General features: G+C 41.9%; 1 long non-coding RNA gene across 1 annotated transcript; it reads left to right on the top strand.

The window, feature by feature from the left end:
* Positions 1 to 6,325: 6,325 nt before the first annotated feature.
* LOC122221329 lies at positions 6,326 to 7,152 on the top strand. Its single transcript, XR_006203159.1, has 3 exons — positions 6,326 to 6,412; positions 6,579 to 6,710; positions 6,888 to 7,152. It is a non-coding gene; the product is annotated as an uncharacterized LOC122221329 (long non-coding RNA).
* The last annotated feature ends 9,950 nt before the right edge of the window (positions 7,153 to 17,102 follow it).

Below are 17,102 nucleotides of genomic sequence, written 5' to 3' on the forward strand. Positions count from 1 at the left end.
CAGATGAAAGGCTGGCAAGGCGCTAATGTTATTCCCTCCAGAGGGTAACAAGTCAGAAGAAAGCCTCTCCTGCCTTTTTGTGCTCATGCGCCCTGTGGATGCCAGTGCCACTGGGTAGCGGGTAAGGAAAAACACATGCTATTCAACACTGAGGTTGCTAATGCCGCTTTAATTTTCTGGGAGATTCCCTTTTACGGGGGAGAAGGAAAGCATAAGGGACATCACTTAAGTGGATTCTGGGAACACAACTAGGGCTGTAATGAATGCAAAGTTACTGGGTACATGGCCTGAAGTACTCATTAATACGAATGCAAATGTTCTGGAAATAGATTTTCTCTTCCATTCCCTTTAGGGCATTCCATTTATTTCTGCTGTATCCAAAGAGACCCATTTTCCTTAATGCTCTGAGTTAGAGCTCTTTATTAGTTGCCTGCTTTAAAGATACCCTAAATGCCCACCCAGCTAATGCATAAACAGGTAAGGGCAGATGCCGTGCAAAAAAGAGCAGGGGACCCTGAGGCTCAGCAGCGTCTTCACCAGAGCAATGCAATGCAAATGAACAGAAGGCGAACTCTGTAGAAATAGGCTTAATCGCTGGAATTATGACCAAGACTCGGTTTTTTTAATGCCCTCTGAGGAACAAGCAAAAGAGGAAACAAAAGAAAGCTTCGGGGCTAATCTGATGTTTATAAAGAGCCTGGAGCTGAAACTCAGTAATTACCCTGTGAAGCAGGAAGGAACGCTGAGCTAATCATATCAGATAAGAGACATAAAGCACCAGAAAATGGGAAGTGAAGAGGGAGAGTAGGCATCCAGGTTTCCTATTCTTTCCACATCAAACCTACCTTCTTATCCCAGGTCTTTTATTTTGAAGAGGAAAAATTACTTTATATACTCAGACCTCCAGGTTTCCTATCTCTCTTTACCTGTAATATATCAGAGGTCCAAGGCTATATAGATGAATAAGATGGGGCTTTTCAGAGTGTGCTCCCTGGTTTCCTGTCTTCCCTGTAGCTCCAGGATATCACCCACCATTGGTGTGAGGTAGGCTGCCCCAGAGCCTATCAACCTCTAACCTGTCCCTTCCCATGTTCCATGCTCCTTTACAAACACTTCAACAGATGAACCTAAAGAAAAACATATTAAGCCAAACTTATCAGATCATCCTTTCCTGCCCTTAACCTACAACTTCCCCTTAAGGAAAGACCTAAATTTATGAGGCTCCCAAAGTCTCTTCCTTGCAGAATTGGGAATGAATGTAAACATTTAACCAAATAGAAAATCTTAGCTAAAATACTGTGATTTTGTTTCCTACCATTTGGTAAATATTGGCCTTGCTGCTAATCATCAGATCTCTTGCTGACAGGTGCTGAAAAGGGAGCTCCGATGTCCAAGCTTGAATGTTTCAGGATGAGATGCTGTGCAGGTAGATTGCTACAGGTGGGTTTGGTGGGTAAGTAGAGGCAGTGTGGTATGGCAGGGCAAGCATCGGACTCTGGGCTGTTCTCAGCGCTGTCACGAATTCATTCACTGAGGGACCTTGGACCCTTCATACCTCTGTTTCCTTTTATACAAAATGGAAAAATATATTTTATGGTGGCGTTCTGAGAGTCCAGTGAGACCATGTGTATGAAAATGTTTTTAGAATTATAAAAAGCCAAGGGCTCCTGGCTGGTTCAGTCAGGGGAGCATGAGACACTTGATCTCAAAGTTGGGAGTTCAAGCCCCACGTTGGGTGTAGGGATAACTTAAAAAAAAAATCAAATCTCAAAAAAAAAAAAAAAAGAATTCTAAAAAAAGCATATAAATATGTGTTTTTATAGTTAGCTCTATATATCACCTCCCTCATGGGTATTCCCTCCCTCCCCACAATTCTAGCACACACCCAGTAGTCATCTACCATTCACTTTTTGGATAACCTGACCAAAATATATCACATCTAACCTACTCTCCTTCTCATGGTCCATGTTCCTCTACACGCTCTTAAATAGATGCATGGGGGGGGTGGGGGGAGAATTATAAGGCACATTTATAGGATTATCCACTCTTGCCCCTAAGCTCCAACTTCCCATTAAAGAAGGGACTCAAGGCCAGCCTATGATAAAAGCTTGTTTTTATAAATGCAGTAAAATATTTTTAGCATTGTATTTAAAGAATCTTAACATGGATGCAATAAAACATACATTAATTGTAAAACCTGTTTTCAAAGAAAATACCTCATTTTAGATTGTTTCACATGCCTAGACTTGGGAGAAAGAAAAAAAGTTGGATGAGATTAAGAGTTAAAATTGATTGAACATCACTATGAGCAAAGCACTCTGCTAAGTATTGTCAGATCTAAAGTTAAAAGCATGACTCATTCAAATATAAAGGGAGCACATGTCAGGGGCACCTGGGTGGCTCAGCTGGTTAAGTGTCCACTTCGGCTCAGGTCATGATCTTGCAGTTTGTGAGTGCTAGCCACGTGTCAGGCCCTGTGCTGACCGCTCGGAGCCTGGAGCCTGTTTCGGATTCTGTGTCTCCCTCTCTCTCTGCCCCTCCTGGGCTCGTGCTCTCTCTCTCAAAAATAAACATTAAAACAAAACAGGGAGCACGTGTCAAAGATTTCTTAACTCATGAATGAGGGAACAGACAAGATAGTTCAAAAAGAATTAGGAAGATGGAAGTATTTATAGGGGCTGAGCAAGAAAGAGGAGCACATGGATAAAATTTGTAATTTAGGTACGGACCTGGTTCATGTCCTAGAGGGCAGTAACAGGATAATCTTGGGATTATCTTTTCGACCCTGAAAGCAGTTTCATGTCTTCTGGACAAAATCAATTTGCCTTTCTCTTGGACAAGAATCATTTGCATTGCTAGCACTTTTCTACAAGTTAACTTTTACACTTACAGAATTCCAAAATCTCCTTATGGTGAGATTGAGTAAATAGCAACTCAAACAGAAGTACCCACCTAGAGAATCAGATAATTCACCAAACAGGTCTACACACAACCCTGGCTTAACACTGAAAAAGACTTGCACGTTTCCAAATTTTTAGATAATTTTATTTTTAAATTTTTATATTTTTATTTTTTTAATGTTTATTTATTTTTGAGAGAAAGAGACAGAGTGTGAGTGGGAGAGGGGCAGAGAGACAGAGACACAAAATTGGAAGCAGGTTCCAGGCTCTGAGCTGTCAGCACAGAGCCGGATGCGGGACTTGAACCCACGAAGAACCCACAAACCATGGGATCATGACCTGAGCCGAAGTCGGACACCCAACTGAGTGAGCCACCCAGGCACCCCTGGATACTTTTATTTTTAACAGCACTTATGCATAGTGTATGGAAGCATTTAATATTTATTATTTTGTGCGACCTACACAATTCTGTAAAGTGGTTATTATTAATTCCATTTACATGGATGAGGAAACTGAAAATCAAGGAGACAAAGAAATTTGTTCAAATTCACTGGAACAAATGATTACCCAGACCTGTTAAATTATGAAATCCTTGCTTTTCTTGCTACAGTGTATATATCACCCCCCAAAAATGTTTTAATTGTCTTTATTGAGATACAGCATACATATGGCACAGCGCAGATATCTTAAGTACACATTTTAATGGCTTTTTACATATAAGGACATATGTATATGTGCGTGTCTTTTGTCAAACACATATTACCATGACCCAGATCAAGATGTTAAACATTTGTAGTGCCCCAGAGGTTCTCATGCCTCTTTCTACTCAATCCACCATCACCACTAACCCCAGGTCACCTTTTTTTTTTTTTTTTCTACATCTATCACCATAAATTAGTTTGGCCTGATTTTCATAAAATGGGTCATACATACAGTAGCTGCTGTTTTGTGTCTGGTATCTTTTGCTCATAATTATGCCTGTGGCATACACCCATGTTGTTGCATGCGGTAGTATTCTTTCCAAAAAACTGTTTACAAAGTTCATTGCATGAATATACCCAAACTTATCTATTCTCTTGTTGAGGGACCCTTGAGTTGTTTCCAATTTTTGGCTCTAAGGCATAAAGCTATTAAGAATATTTTTGTATATCCTTTCTGTGAGCATGAGCATATATTTTTGTTGGCTGTATACTCCGGAGGGGAGTTGTTGGGTGGTACGTTTATATATTTTTGGTTTTAGTAAGTACTGCCAAATATTTTTCCAAAGTGGTTGCACCAGTTTGCATTCCTACTACCATAGCAGTGTATGAAGATTCCAGTAAGTTCACATCCTTAACAACACTTAAATCGTTACTCTTTATTTTTAACTATTTTGTGATATGAATAAGTATTCCTCTGCATTTAAATTTGGTCCCTTTCCTGTTATAAAAGAAAGAAATAATATGACAGTTCTATAAAGCATTAGGTCTGAGAAAGTGATATCAAATAATATCAGCTCTGTCTGGAGTGCGTGGATGGATCCCAGTGCTTCCAATTTGGGGGTTATTTTAATAGGTGAGTGTAACATACCGAAATAAAACTATGTCTTTTTGATACATTCCCTCTGTTCATTTAGGGTGCCATGATTTTGATGGCATTTACCAATAAAACCTATTTGATAAAAATGCTCAGGGCACCTGGGTGGCTTAGTCAATTACATATCCGACTTCAGCTCAGGTCTTGATCTTGAGGCTCGTGAGTTTGAGCCCCACCGCTCTCTATTGTCAGTGCACAGCCTTTGTCTGATCCTCTGTCTCCCTCTCTCTCTCTGTCCCTCCCCCATTTGCGCACTCTCTCTCTCTCAAAAATAGATTTTTTTAAATGCTTAGTAATATTAGAAAGCTTCTTTAAATTTAGCACTGTATAAAAAGACTAAGTTAGGAACCTAATTACTACTATGTAAAGGACCATGCATATTTGAATAAATCTAACCATAAATATAAACAAGCTACAATTAATATACAGAGATCTAACTTCAGAATGGGTCCCTGTACCAAGGAGATAGTAAACACATGGTGCTTGATATATGTTTATGAATGATATTGATTGCACACCTCTTCTTTCTTTATCAGTTCTGAGTGGGGCTTTACCTTTTTTGTTGTTGTTGTTGTTGTGTTTTGTGTGCTGGTCCACATTAGATCATTACCTAAATTGAGGCAGACTCACTAATTTACAGAAAATTTGCAGTCTCCACAGATACCCTGGATGTACATCTTAAACAGTCTACAACTATTTCTAAATCTGTAGTTATTTTTATTCCTACTCCACAAATTAATATAATTTAGGACCCTAGGGAAGACTGCTTTCCTTCAATGGCCAGACTTTGAATTCACTATCTTTTCTTTTTACGACAATGGGTGAATCTTTGATAGACTGCTATGATTCGGGGCAGAAAAAACAAACAAACAAACAAACAAAAAGCTGCCTGGCTTTAAATCCTATTTCTATTACTTAACCATGTGACCTGTGGTAAGTAATTTAACCTCTGTACACTTCAGTTTCCTCATCTGTAAAATGAGAATAATCACTCCAACCTAGGAGGGTTGAGAATTAAATGAGCTATTATTTGTAAAGCATGTAGAACACTATCTGATACACAGCAACAATATACAGGCATTTGTTTAGTAAAATAAATTTGAAATCTTACCTCAAAGTGTCTTCTACTCAATCACTCAAAAGACTTCTCTTTGGATTCCTGTATGCTCTCTTCAAATATCCCCCTCTGGAGCCATACGTCCCCCCATGTCAGCTTATGCACAATCCTCTCAAAGAAGAACAAGATACTCAGAGATAGTGACCCCCCAAACACACAACAATGTGCATGGATCTCCTATGCATTAAGGTGAGTAAAAGGAGCCTGATAGAAGAGGCTACATATTGTAGGATTCCATTTATTTGACATTCTGGAAAAGGCAAAACCATTGGGATCAAAGCAGATCAGTGGTTGTCAGGGACCAGAGTCAGGGGAGGAGTTAACTGCAAAGGGGCACGAGGGAATTCAGGGGTAGGGGTGTCGATGTGATGCAGTCGTCCTATATCTCGACTATGGTGGTGATTAATCAACTATATGCATATCTTAAAAGATACACAACTATACTTTTAAGAGGGCAAATTGTGCTATGTGCAAATTACACCTGAATTTATTAATAGAAAAAAGAATAAGAGGTACCACAAAGTCTTTTACCAAAAAAGAAGTCATTCAGTTACACGTAAACAGTCCTAGACTATGTGCAGCACCATGTCTAACTGCAGACACGGCCAGTTCCAGAAGTTCTAGGAACAGATCTCCAATAGTCCTGAACCTTTGGCCAGTTGCAGGATGATCTCAGTGAATCGGTCTTTCTTTGCTTAATTGTCTTGCAGGAAGCACTTGAAATGTGTGGTAGTTGTTTTGCAACAATTACTGACATCTGGCAACTAGGGATCTGTTAAGGACTCAAGGAGATGTAAACGTAGCTGTAAGAATGGGCAAGGTGAGTTTCTCATGTCTGGCGAAAGGCTTACTCCACCTGGTTGGCTTCATCAATAGCTCTCTGTCATCGTCAGAGCCTGGGAACGGAAGCCTGTACCCGGGTCTGAGAGCCTCTCACCTTGTCTCCTGCTTTGCCTGACTCTAGAATGTTATCCCTTGTCTTTTAGCATTACGAAACTTCTTGTTCCTGTACTGTTTCTGCTGGCGTCTTTCCATCGATTGCATCCCTTGTGACACCTATGAAATGTTCCACACGAGAGCTAACTTCCACAGAAAATCAGAAGTAGCTTCTAGAACCTGTGAGTCTGCCCGCCCCCACCCCCCTCCCTGGGCAGAGTCTCCACTCTCCACTCTGGATGCGGCCCGAGCTACCCTGTTCCCCAGCTCCCCAGGGACTTCTCCCCTCTGTGATGCCCCTCTCTGGCCCTCCCCCTTTCATTCGTCTCCAACTCTCCTAAAACCCTCTGCATCTTCAGCTTTGCTCCTCAGCCTAGGTGGTCACTTACTCCACTGCTGCAGCATCTTTCCCGGAGACAGCTGAAGACAGGCTCTGGGTCCAGTGAACAATGATGAGAGAAGAAAGCTACGTTTGCCCTTCAGCCCCCAGGTCTAGCATCCAGGAGAAGAGTCTGACTTTTCACACCACTCCAAGGGACTGCCTTTTGGCATGATGCCAACGCATGTAGCTAGAAGAGAGACCCCCTTCCTTCTATGTAAGTTTCATAAACAAGTCCCTGAAGCCTCTCCTACCTTGTAGTATTCGGAGCCCTGATACTGGGTTCAGTCACATGCACGTGTGATGCCAAACACGTATTACCTCCCATCATAGCAAACACAGATTAATTGGAGCCCTCGCATGTCTGATCATTTTTTCTAAAAGTAGAGGTCGCGGACTGACGCTGAGAAGTGGCCAGAAATGTCTAATAGGAGACCAGTTTAGTAAGAAGATAGGTAGTTCTATAGAGGTCCTCCACTGGTAGGCAAATCAGCCAAACACTATAACAACTGAGATTTGTGGGGCGCCTGGGTGGCTCAGTCAGTCAAGCGTCCGACTTTGGCTCAGGTCACGATCTCGCAGTTGGTGAGTTCAAGCACCATGTCGGGCTCTGTGCTGACAGCTCAGAGCCTGGAGCCTGCTTCTGATTCTGTGTCTCCCTCTCTCTCTGCCCCTCCCCCACTCACACTCTGTCTTTCTCTTTCTGAAAAATAAATAAGCATTAAAAATTAAAAAAAAAAAATAGGAGTGCCTGGGTGGCTCAGTCGGTTAAACATCCGACTTCAGCTCGGGTCATGATCTCACAGTCTGTGAGTTCAAGCCCCTCATCAGGCTCTGTGCTGACAGCTCAGAGCCTGGAGTCTGCTTCAGATTCTGTGTCTCCCTCTCTCTCTCTGCCCCTCCCCTGCTCATGCTCTGTCTCAAAAATAAATAAAAACATTAAACAAAAATTAAAAAAAAAAACACCTGAGATTTGACTTGGGGGAAGCTCAAGCTCAATATGACTTGGGGGAAGCTCAAGAGAATAGGAGGGAAGAGCAAGGACTGTGCCACAGGAGGCAAAATTTTAATTTTAAGTTGTGGTTCTTAACTGCCACTGCATGAATCAGCTGCAACAGGCCTCTCTCCAGACTGACTGAATCACAATCTGTGGCAGTGGCCCCAGGAATCTACACTTGAGAATATCTCCCCAGGCGGTTCTGACATTTGCCCAAGTCTGGGAACCCCATGTTTAGAGGCTCCACCAGGAAAAGAGCCCCTCAGTGTTCTCTATCTATAAAGTGCTCACAACGACTCTGTAAGGAAGGTACCAATATCCCCCTTTTGCAGATGAGAACACTGAGGCACAGAGAGGTCACACAGCTAGTAGGCAGTGGAGCTTGCTTTTGAACCCAGGTAATCTGACTTCAGACCCCATGATAATATTTCAACAGAATTATTAAGAGGACATAAAACAAGCAAAATATGAAATATATGCTAACATATTTAAGAAAGATGTTTAACATGAGTTCACTCTTCCCCCATTACACCCAGAAAGTCCCATCGAGGGAAACATGCTAATCTCTGAACATTCTGCCTAAGGACGTTTTTACTCCACTGTGTGTTATTTTCCTATTGTGCAAAAGACCTCCTTTTTTTTTGTCTAACCTAGATGGACACCATGATGTCATGCTTATTTGCCCTTTCCTGACCTAAACAGTAATGAAATTTACGTCCTTGAAAAACCCTCCTATTCAGAGCCAGGACACTAAAAGCTTATTCAGATACGAGACAAGTGTCCTGATATTATCTGGTCTAGACATAGGGACTCATGAAAGAAGGTACAATTAGAATCTTTCAGTCTGGAGTTGATGTCTTCAAATAAATTTTCCGAAAATCTGATCTTAATATGTGTTATTTTTTATAAAGAAAGTGAGAGGGCAAACATCTTTCCCAGGTCTTCGCCAGGGCAGTTGTGTTTCTTCTTTCTACATCCTCTCGAGCTGCCAAAGTCGGTAAGTGAACCTGTGACTGGCAGGCAGGGTGTCTCTCGCGTCAGCCACAGGGCTCTGCACGCCTAAACAAAAGTGGTGAAAAGCCACTTACTTTCCCAGCACATGAGTGGTGTTTCCTGAGGTCCCACCAGAGTGGTCATGGATCCGTTCGGGGTCCAAAATTAATTTATTATTAAGATGGCAGTTTGGCCTGTTTTGCCAGACAGAGGGCCCACGTGTGACCCTTTTTCACAGAACACGGTTATTGTCAGAACCAAAGACCGACAAAAAGGTTCTTTTCCTCTGGAGAACCCTGTTACCATTGGTATTGCTAAAGTAATGGACTTAGATGCTGTGGCAAAAGTCCCACCCATGTTAGAAAGCAGGAGACCAATAACACGATCAAGTTATAAGTAGCTGAACTCCTTCAGGTGCTTCCAATCCACACTATTCTTACCGGAAATCATAGGGAAGGTCTTCAGGACAAAGAGAGCAAAGAGGTGTTTTTATATTAATGCAAATCAATAATTGTTGAATGGATAGATGAAGGCACAAGCATTCACTGTGGTTGTTTTGCTCCTGAGGCTACTCCTTGCCTCCTCTTTCCCATTCTTCTCTGTCACCTCTTCCCAGGCATTACCAGTTAGTGCTGTGAAAACCACTCAACTATTTTTGTGGGTCTGCTCTGCTCTCATCTTCCACCCTACCCCATTTCAAAGCCTACCCCACATCGTCATGCAATGGTTTTTCCAAAATGCAAGCCTAGTTATGTATCTAAGTTATGTACCTAAAATCTTCTGTGGTTCTCATTTATCTACACTGGCTGAAACATCATGGAAGGTACTTCCCAAAAGGTGGATCCCAGTCCACCTTTACAATCCATGGAGCACCCCCTCGATACAGCCCAGCCATTTGTTCCCACTATCCCAAACTATTCATGGTTCACAGAATAAGCCATGTTCTGTCCCACCCTCTTTCCGAACAGTTACCTAACTTGCAAACCCCCCTTTCTATCACTGAGCACTCAGGCACCATCTCAATTGCTGACTGTTCTGAAGGCTGTCCTGGCAACCCAGACAAAATAAATCTATCCCGTCCCTATGCTTCCTCTCCTCAGTTTCCCCCATCTGTGCTCCTACGGTGTGTACATGGCTGTCCCGGCTACTTAGCCAGTTTGATCGAAGAAGCTCAATTTGTTGAGATAAAAACATGGACCCATTTTATCTTTCCCATGGCTGCTAACCCACTTGGTTCCTTTGTTTGACTCTCCTTTCCCTCTGGGCAGCAAGCTCCCTTAACAATAGTTCATTCTATCCCAGAACTCTTCAGTCACTTCTGTTTATTAAGACAATCTGGTCCTGTTAACCATCTCATATTTGGTACAAACCCCTCTCCATCTCCCCAGGGCAGACAGGACAAGGCTGGACTGGGGGCACATCTGCTTTCTGACATGGTCCCCTTCTTAAAAGATCAGAGTGAGTAGGAGGTTCCCTACTCAGGGAACCTCAGAGGGAGCAGAGGTTTCCCTTTGTCACTTTTTTCTTTATCTTCAGTGGTAATGAGGCTGTTGGCAACTCTTTTGTTTCTCCCAGCTCATTGGTTGGTGGGGGACAGGGGCTAGGAATAGTCTTATAAAGAGTCACTGTGGTCAGAATGGAAGCCCCCAAATCTGCATTGATGGGAACTCAGTCCCAAAAAGTCACCTAAGCATTGGTGGTTACTTCCCAGGAGAATCCACAGCAACTCCAGCTGACCTTTACCCCCATCAGCCCCCGCCCCCCCCTCCCCCCCCCCCCCCCCCCCCCCCGTCCCAATGGAGGCATGGTTCACATCCCTCTTTGCTCCTTGCCACAACTTTTGTTGAAAAAATTGAGAGGTCTTGTGGGGTTTATTGTTAGAGAATTTCATCTAGACCTATAAAAGCAACAATAAAACCTCGACAAGGAAAATATGTACTCATATGCTCAGGTTCAAAATAAATATTCTGAAAGACACCCAATTTATTGAGGATTCTTTTTAAAATTTTAAAATTTTCTCTTGGCTTTCTTAAGAATTTATCTATGAGCTAAATTTTAGGGTATCATGTGGAGCCAATCACTTGTGTAAATTTTGTAATTTTAAATCATAAATAAAAATTTATCTTTAAATTATAGTTAGATTTGAAAGAAATCTGCCCCAGCATTTCTCAAAGTATGCTCTGAAGTACTGGGGATGTTCTGTGAAGATATCACTCAGTGATCAAATTCATCTGGGAAATAGCATATTGTCTAGAGCCCCCTCCTGGAGAGTCACCATAGGTATTGGAATATCAAAATCGCTGAGAAGTTACGCAGTAAATAAACCTGCTTAACATTCTTGAACCTAAGATTTTACAAAATTATTTGAGCTCTGAATTTCCTGCCCCAACTTTTTACCTTGTGTAACACTTATTGACCCAGTTTGGAACTTGCTGGCTCTTGCAATGAGGCAGTGTTGGATGCCAGAAAGAATATTAAGAAATGGCAGTTACAGGGCCTGGCTTTGTCTGCTTTGTACCCTGGAGTACCCCCAGGCACAGAAATTTATCTCTTGGTGTCACTTCTCTAGCATCTATAATACGTGGGAGGCTTTCGTTCAATGCAGATCTAACCTTCCCCAAGATAGACATTCAAAAAAATTACCTTGTGACTCAACAGCCAAAAATTAATAGTAAAGCACCAGTAGCTGCCTATATATGTGTTTTTCAACAAACCTATGGAAATTCTGCCTGACTAGGTTTTTGAAACCTTTATGTGAAACATTAGTCAAAAGGCCGAAAGATTTTTCTGGAAAAGGAACAACAGATTAATTTTAAGCCATTTGGTTCTAAGATATGATGGAACGTCAAAGAGGTAAGTTATCAACAATTTTAGTTTTTGCATACATAGAGTAATACAAAATATACATCTTTTTACATGCCAATCCTCTTTATAGACATTACTAAACACAGTTAACACGCAGTCTATGAAAATCATAGAAATCTGGATTAATCAATATTCAGTATATGGTTTCATCAGGGTGTTACAAATCAATTTTTAAAAAAATAGATAAATAGCTGCATTTAATTCTCCAAAGTTATTGGAAAGAAATAAAAATTCATTGTTGAGTAAGTATTAAATTGGAACACTTGGAATCTTAATTCTAAAATTATAGAAGTAATTCTAAACAAAGTCCATGAGACTTATTTTTTGTTTTGTTTTGTTTTCAATTCAACTTAATTCTTCCACTCCAGTTAAATATTTCAGATTTCCTCTCTGTGGGACTCAGGCTGATTACTGAAGGGTTCCTGGCACCTGAGAATGGCATCTGTCTTCCTGTCACCATGCCAACTCCACTACAAAGGAGGGATTTCCCCTTTTTTCCCAGTCTTCCCTCCAGTGAAGGAGGGACACACTCCTGCCTCGGGGGAGGGGGGGGTGAAGAGCACGATTTCTAATCATAGTTGGTTCCTTTCCTCCGCCTTTGTGTGAGAAAAAGCCTTGAAATGAAATGCTTTGTCTTTTTAAATATGATTTTTGTGTTCTCACTAGTCTTACTGACGTCTTTGTGTGGTGCAGTGGCTGGGATCCCACTGCATTTACATGGCAACCAGGAAATCAGTCATTCAGAGTTGCCATGGTAACCAGAGGTGGGGAGGGGGGCAGGGAGAAGTCCATTTTATCACAGTAGGCTGGTGTCCCTTCCAGGAAGCCTACAGAATTTTTAGAAAGAGGTCATTATGAACACAAGAACAACAACAACAACGACGACAACAACGACAACAACAACAAAATGCCAGTTGGCGTTAGGACAACCATGCTCCAGCATCACAAAGCTCTTTGTAGTAGAGGAGGGTGCCAGTGAGCAGGTGGCAAACATTACAAGGAGATAAAGGGCGTTGCCTTCTCCCCTCAGAGCACAGGGTGTTGACTTGGTCTAGTAGGTCTGTTCAGGGAAGTCCCTAAGCACAAGCTTCACACTGAATTGTCCGATTCTCTCTCAAGTTTCAGGTCTGCAAAGGAAAGGCAGGTAACTGAGGTGTAAGGAGGGGGAGTATCTTGTTTGGGTTGGGGCACAGTTCTACTTTTATGGTAAGAAGAACCCTGAACTGCAGAAGTGGAGCAAAGGGTGCTGTCCCAAGAAAAACGGAAGTGTCTGTTAAGTCTTGTTTCCTGCCACATCTGCTTCTGGAGCTGAGGGTAGTCATATTTCAATTTTTTTTTTTTTAAAAGAAAGTCATGTGAGGTTAACCAGTGAGATTATCTTTTACAGGCTTGATAATTAGAATCCCCAGCTGATAGGCAGATCATGTTTTATAACAAACTACAGGGGCTCTGGTCCCCCGGAACAGACTTGGCTCCTGGATTTATTTAGTCTGACCTGTGGGGAGCCAGAACTACCCATGATTTGATCATGTTTATAGCTAAACTTGAGAATGCCCTACCTGATTTTTAAAAGTTTTCTAATGGCAGTATCCTAATAGGGAAATAGGAAACTGCCTCTGCAAAGGTAGATCCTCTGGTTTGTAAAATGAGGAAAAAAAAAACCAAAACCTCTCATCTTCCTTTCTAACAGCAGAGTGTTTGTTACTCTTTTCCTCTTCTGAAGATGAAATGATCCAACTCTTGATTTCTACCCCTCCTTCCTGCAAACTGCCCTCCTCTGCTCCCTGTGTTCATCTCAGTAAATGGCTCCAACATTCATCATTCAACTGAGAGTCTTCCTTATCCATACTTCTCTCACATTCAGTTTAGCAGCTAATTCTTACAGGTCTGGTTTCAAAACAAGTCCTGAATGCAGTCTCTTCTCTCCACCTTTTTATCCATCATACCCAAGTTGTCATCATCTTTCTAAATTCTAAAAGAGCCTCTTGACTGGTCTTCCGGTTCCCATCCTGGTCACACAAGGCAAGTTAGGTCATGCCATGCCAGCATTGAGACTGCTCCCCACCCACCCCATGGCTGTGCACAACACTCAAAATGCAGCCGTGGCCTGCTATGGCCCCAGCCTACCCCTCCATCCTCATACCCTAACACTTCCCTGTGTGTGCACTCTATTCTTTTATGCTGACCTTGTCATTCTTTGAACACATCCAGGATTCTTCTTTGGGTCTTTGCACATGCCTTGATATTCTTTCCTCCTACCCCCCATGTTAGGAGGGCTCCTTTCCTCACTTTCTTCAAGTCTCTAAATAGGCTCTCCTACAGGAAGCCTTTTTTGTTTATTTGTTTATTTTTTAATATAATTTATTGTCAAATTGGCTAACATACAGTGTGTAAAGTGTGCTCTTGGTTTTGGGGGGTAGATTCCCATGGTTCATGGAAGCCTTTTGATCAGCCTGGGTCTTTCATTGGAAACAAAAGTCACACAAGTTTTAGGAGATGAAAGGACTTATTTGCTGTGTGCAGGAATAAGGAAGCCAACAGCGAGATTGAATGCCATAGCTAGTCTTAAGGAGCCAAAGGGAAAAAATAATATTGTAGGCGCACAAAGGGAGCTGCATCCTGGAGTCCCGTGGGGCTGCCCAGAACAGAATGCTGAGGCCTAAGCCACTGACCTCACTTTCTGTGGATTGGCCAAACAGAGCTGGAAACCAGAGTCCAAGAGAGTCCAGGTAATGTAGTATTGGGTACTACAGAAGTTATCAATGGTTGCACAACAAATAGTCCCAAAATACACTGGCTTGAAACAATAAACATTTGTTATCTCTTTCTTTGGGTGGGGAACTTGGAAGCAGCTTATCTTCGTGTTTCCAGTCCCAACCCTCATGTGAAATTGCAGTTAAGACATCAATTATTTGAAGGCTCATGTGGGATGAAGGATCCATATCCAAGGTGGCTCACTTACACGGCTGGTGAATTGTTGTTGGTTGTCAGCAGGAGACCTAAGACCCTCCCCATGTGGGCCTCTCCACAGGGCCGCTTGAGCATCTTCACAACATGGCATCTGGCTTCCCCCAAGGGAGTGATCCAAGAGACCAGGGTGGAAGCTACAATGCCCTTTTGTGACCTAGCCTTGAAAAAACCCTTGGGTCACTTCAGCTGAGTAGAGCAGTTCTGAGTCAATGTGAGAGGAGACCACACAAGGGTGTGCATACCAGGAGCCAGTTATAACTGGGGGACATCTCAGATGTAGTAGAGATACCACTGAGTGCAGCACAAAGCAAAGAAGGGTGGAGGGTGAATTGAAATGGCCGGCGGGGGGGGGGGGGGTGGGGAATGTAGAAATCAGGGAATAGCAACCTTCTTACTTAAAGTATTGCATGCAATCCTGCCACTGCATTCCCCTTTACTCTGTTTTATGTTTCTTCATAGGACTTAATGCTACCTGACATGTATTTGTGTATTAACCACATTGACCCTGAACAACACAGGAGTTAGGAGCACTGATACCCCACACAATAAAAAATCCACACATAACTCTTGACTCCCCCCAAACTTTACTAATAGCCTACTATGGACTGGAAGGCTTACCATAACATAAACAGTTGATTAACACACATTTTGTATGTTATATGTATTATATACTATATTTTTTGCAATAAAATGAACTAAAAAAAATGCCAAGAAAATTGTAAGGAAGAACTATACTTGTAGTACTGTACTGTATGGGGAAAAAAAAAAACCCACGTGTAAGTGGACACGTGAAGTTTAAACCCGTGTTGTTCAAGGGTCAACTATGTTTTACTTTTGATTCTCCCACTATCGTATAAACTTCATGAGATAAGAGACTTAGTCTATTTTGTTTCCTGCTGGCACTTAGCAACCTTTCAAGAAATACTTTTGTAATTGAATGTATAAATGATACCCAATTTTAGATAAAAAATAAATGTTTTTAAATGCCCAATTCCAGTAACATCTCCACCTTTTTAAAACTAAAACCTTATCCCCCCTGCTCCCCGCCCCCCAAAAAAAGAAAGAGCACTGCTACTTAGTGAATTAGAATTTGCCTCTGGGAGCTTTGCAAGAAACACAGTTGTCTCTTAGTCCTGTCTCCTCCTTTGGTTTGCTATTCCTTTGAGTTGTTGCTAGTGCTTTCCTGAAATTTTAAAACCAAGGTTTCACATCTCTCCTTCTTAAAAGTAAATTAAATTGTTTTCTGTTTATCTGGCTTTCCGTTGAGTTCTGTTTTCTGAGGTCTTGTTTAAAAATGGTTTTTGCGAGAAAAATAAACACTTCCCTCCTAGCTTCCCCTTTATTTCCCCCTCCTCTGTTTCTTCCTGAAATCTGGCAAGGGCACATGTGGCAATTTCTTGTCCTCTGTGGCACTTAAGAAGCTAAAGAGATTGCTGACCTCTGGTTACTCATAGTCAGAAGAGAACAGAGCAAGCAGGAAACAAAACACTTCTCCTGGACCACCCCCCCCCCCCCGGCGCCAACTGGGGAGCCCATGTTCATGCTTTATCCCAACTGACTGATCATAAGAAGAAGGCAGCCTCAGGAACATCTAAACCCAAATCTAGAGTGGGTAAACCCAAATCTATCCTCTACCAGCCCTAGAAGGTGCGTGATAAATTAACACCTTCCCAGATATGAATTGGGAGAAAACTAGTCTGTTATGCTCTGAAGCAATGGCCCTTGGAGTGGAGGAGACAAGCTGGTTGTTATAGCCGGTGAGAAGACATGACTTAGTGGCACACTTAGTGCCACACTTAGTGCCATACTTACACACGAAATCTACACACAGAAGTCTTCGTTGTAATTCCTTTCGGTAATGAGCTACAGCCATTCAGAATCTGTACCAGAACCAACAGCTTCAGCTCTCATCAGTACTAAACCTCATCATTTGTACATATTAGAAATATGAATAGTGAGTTTCTGTCATTCTTGTAAAGTTCACTTAACAAAGATTTAGTGAGTAGATATTGGGTACCAGGCACCATCAAGACCCTGGCTAATCAAAATAAGCACCTAGTTATCTTCCTAGAAATGTAGGGGTAGAGAGGTGTTTTGATTTTTCTCATCTGATGATTATCATAAATGGTGGGGCTTTGAAGATTCTCCTTAGGCTATTGTTCCAGAATAAAGTGGGAGTCTGTCTCACTAAAAAATTAAAGCAAATATATTCATTACTGTACACTTTCACTTCTTTCTTGGAATCTTATTTTTCTCTAGTGGGGTCCCCTTAGCTATGGGCACATACAATGTTTTTTTCCCTCTTGTGTATATTGTTTGAGATTATTTCTTTCACTTTCTGCAGATATCAAACCACGGATATACATATAT

The sequence above is a fragment of the Panthera leo genome, chromosome B3 (assembly GCF_018350215.1).
Source record: "Panthera leo isolate Ple1 chromosome B3, P.leo_Ple1_pat1.1, whole genome shotgun sequence".
Lineage (NCBI taxonomy): Eukaryota > Metazoa > Chordata > Mammalia > Carnivora > Felidae > Panthera > Panthera leo.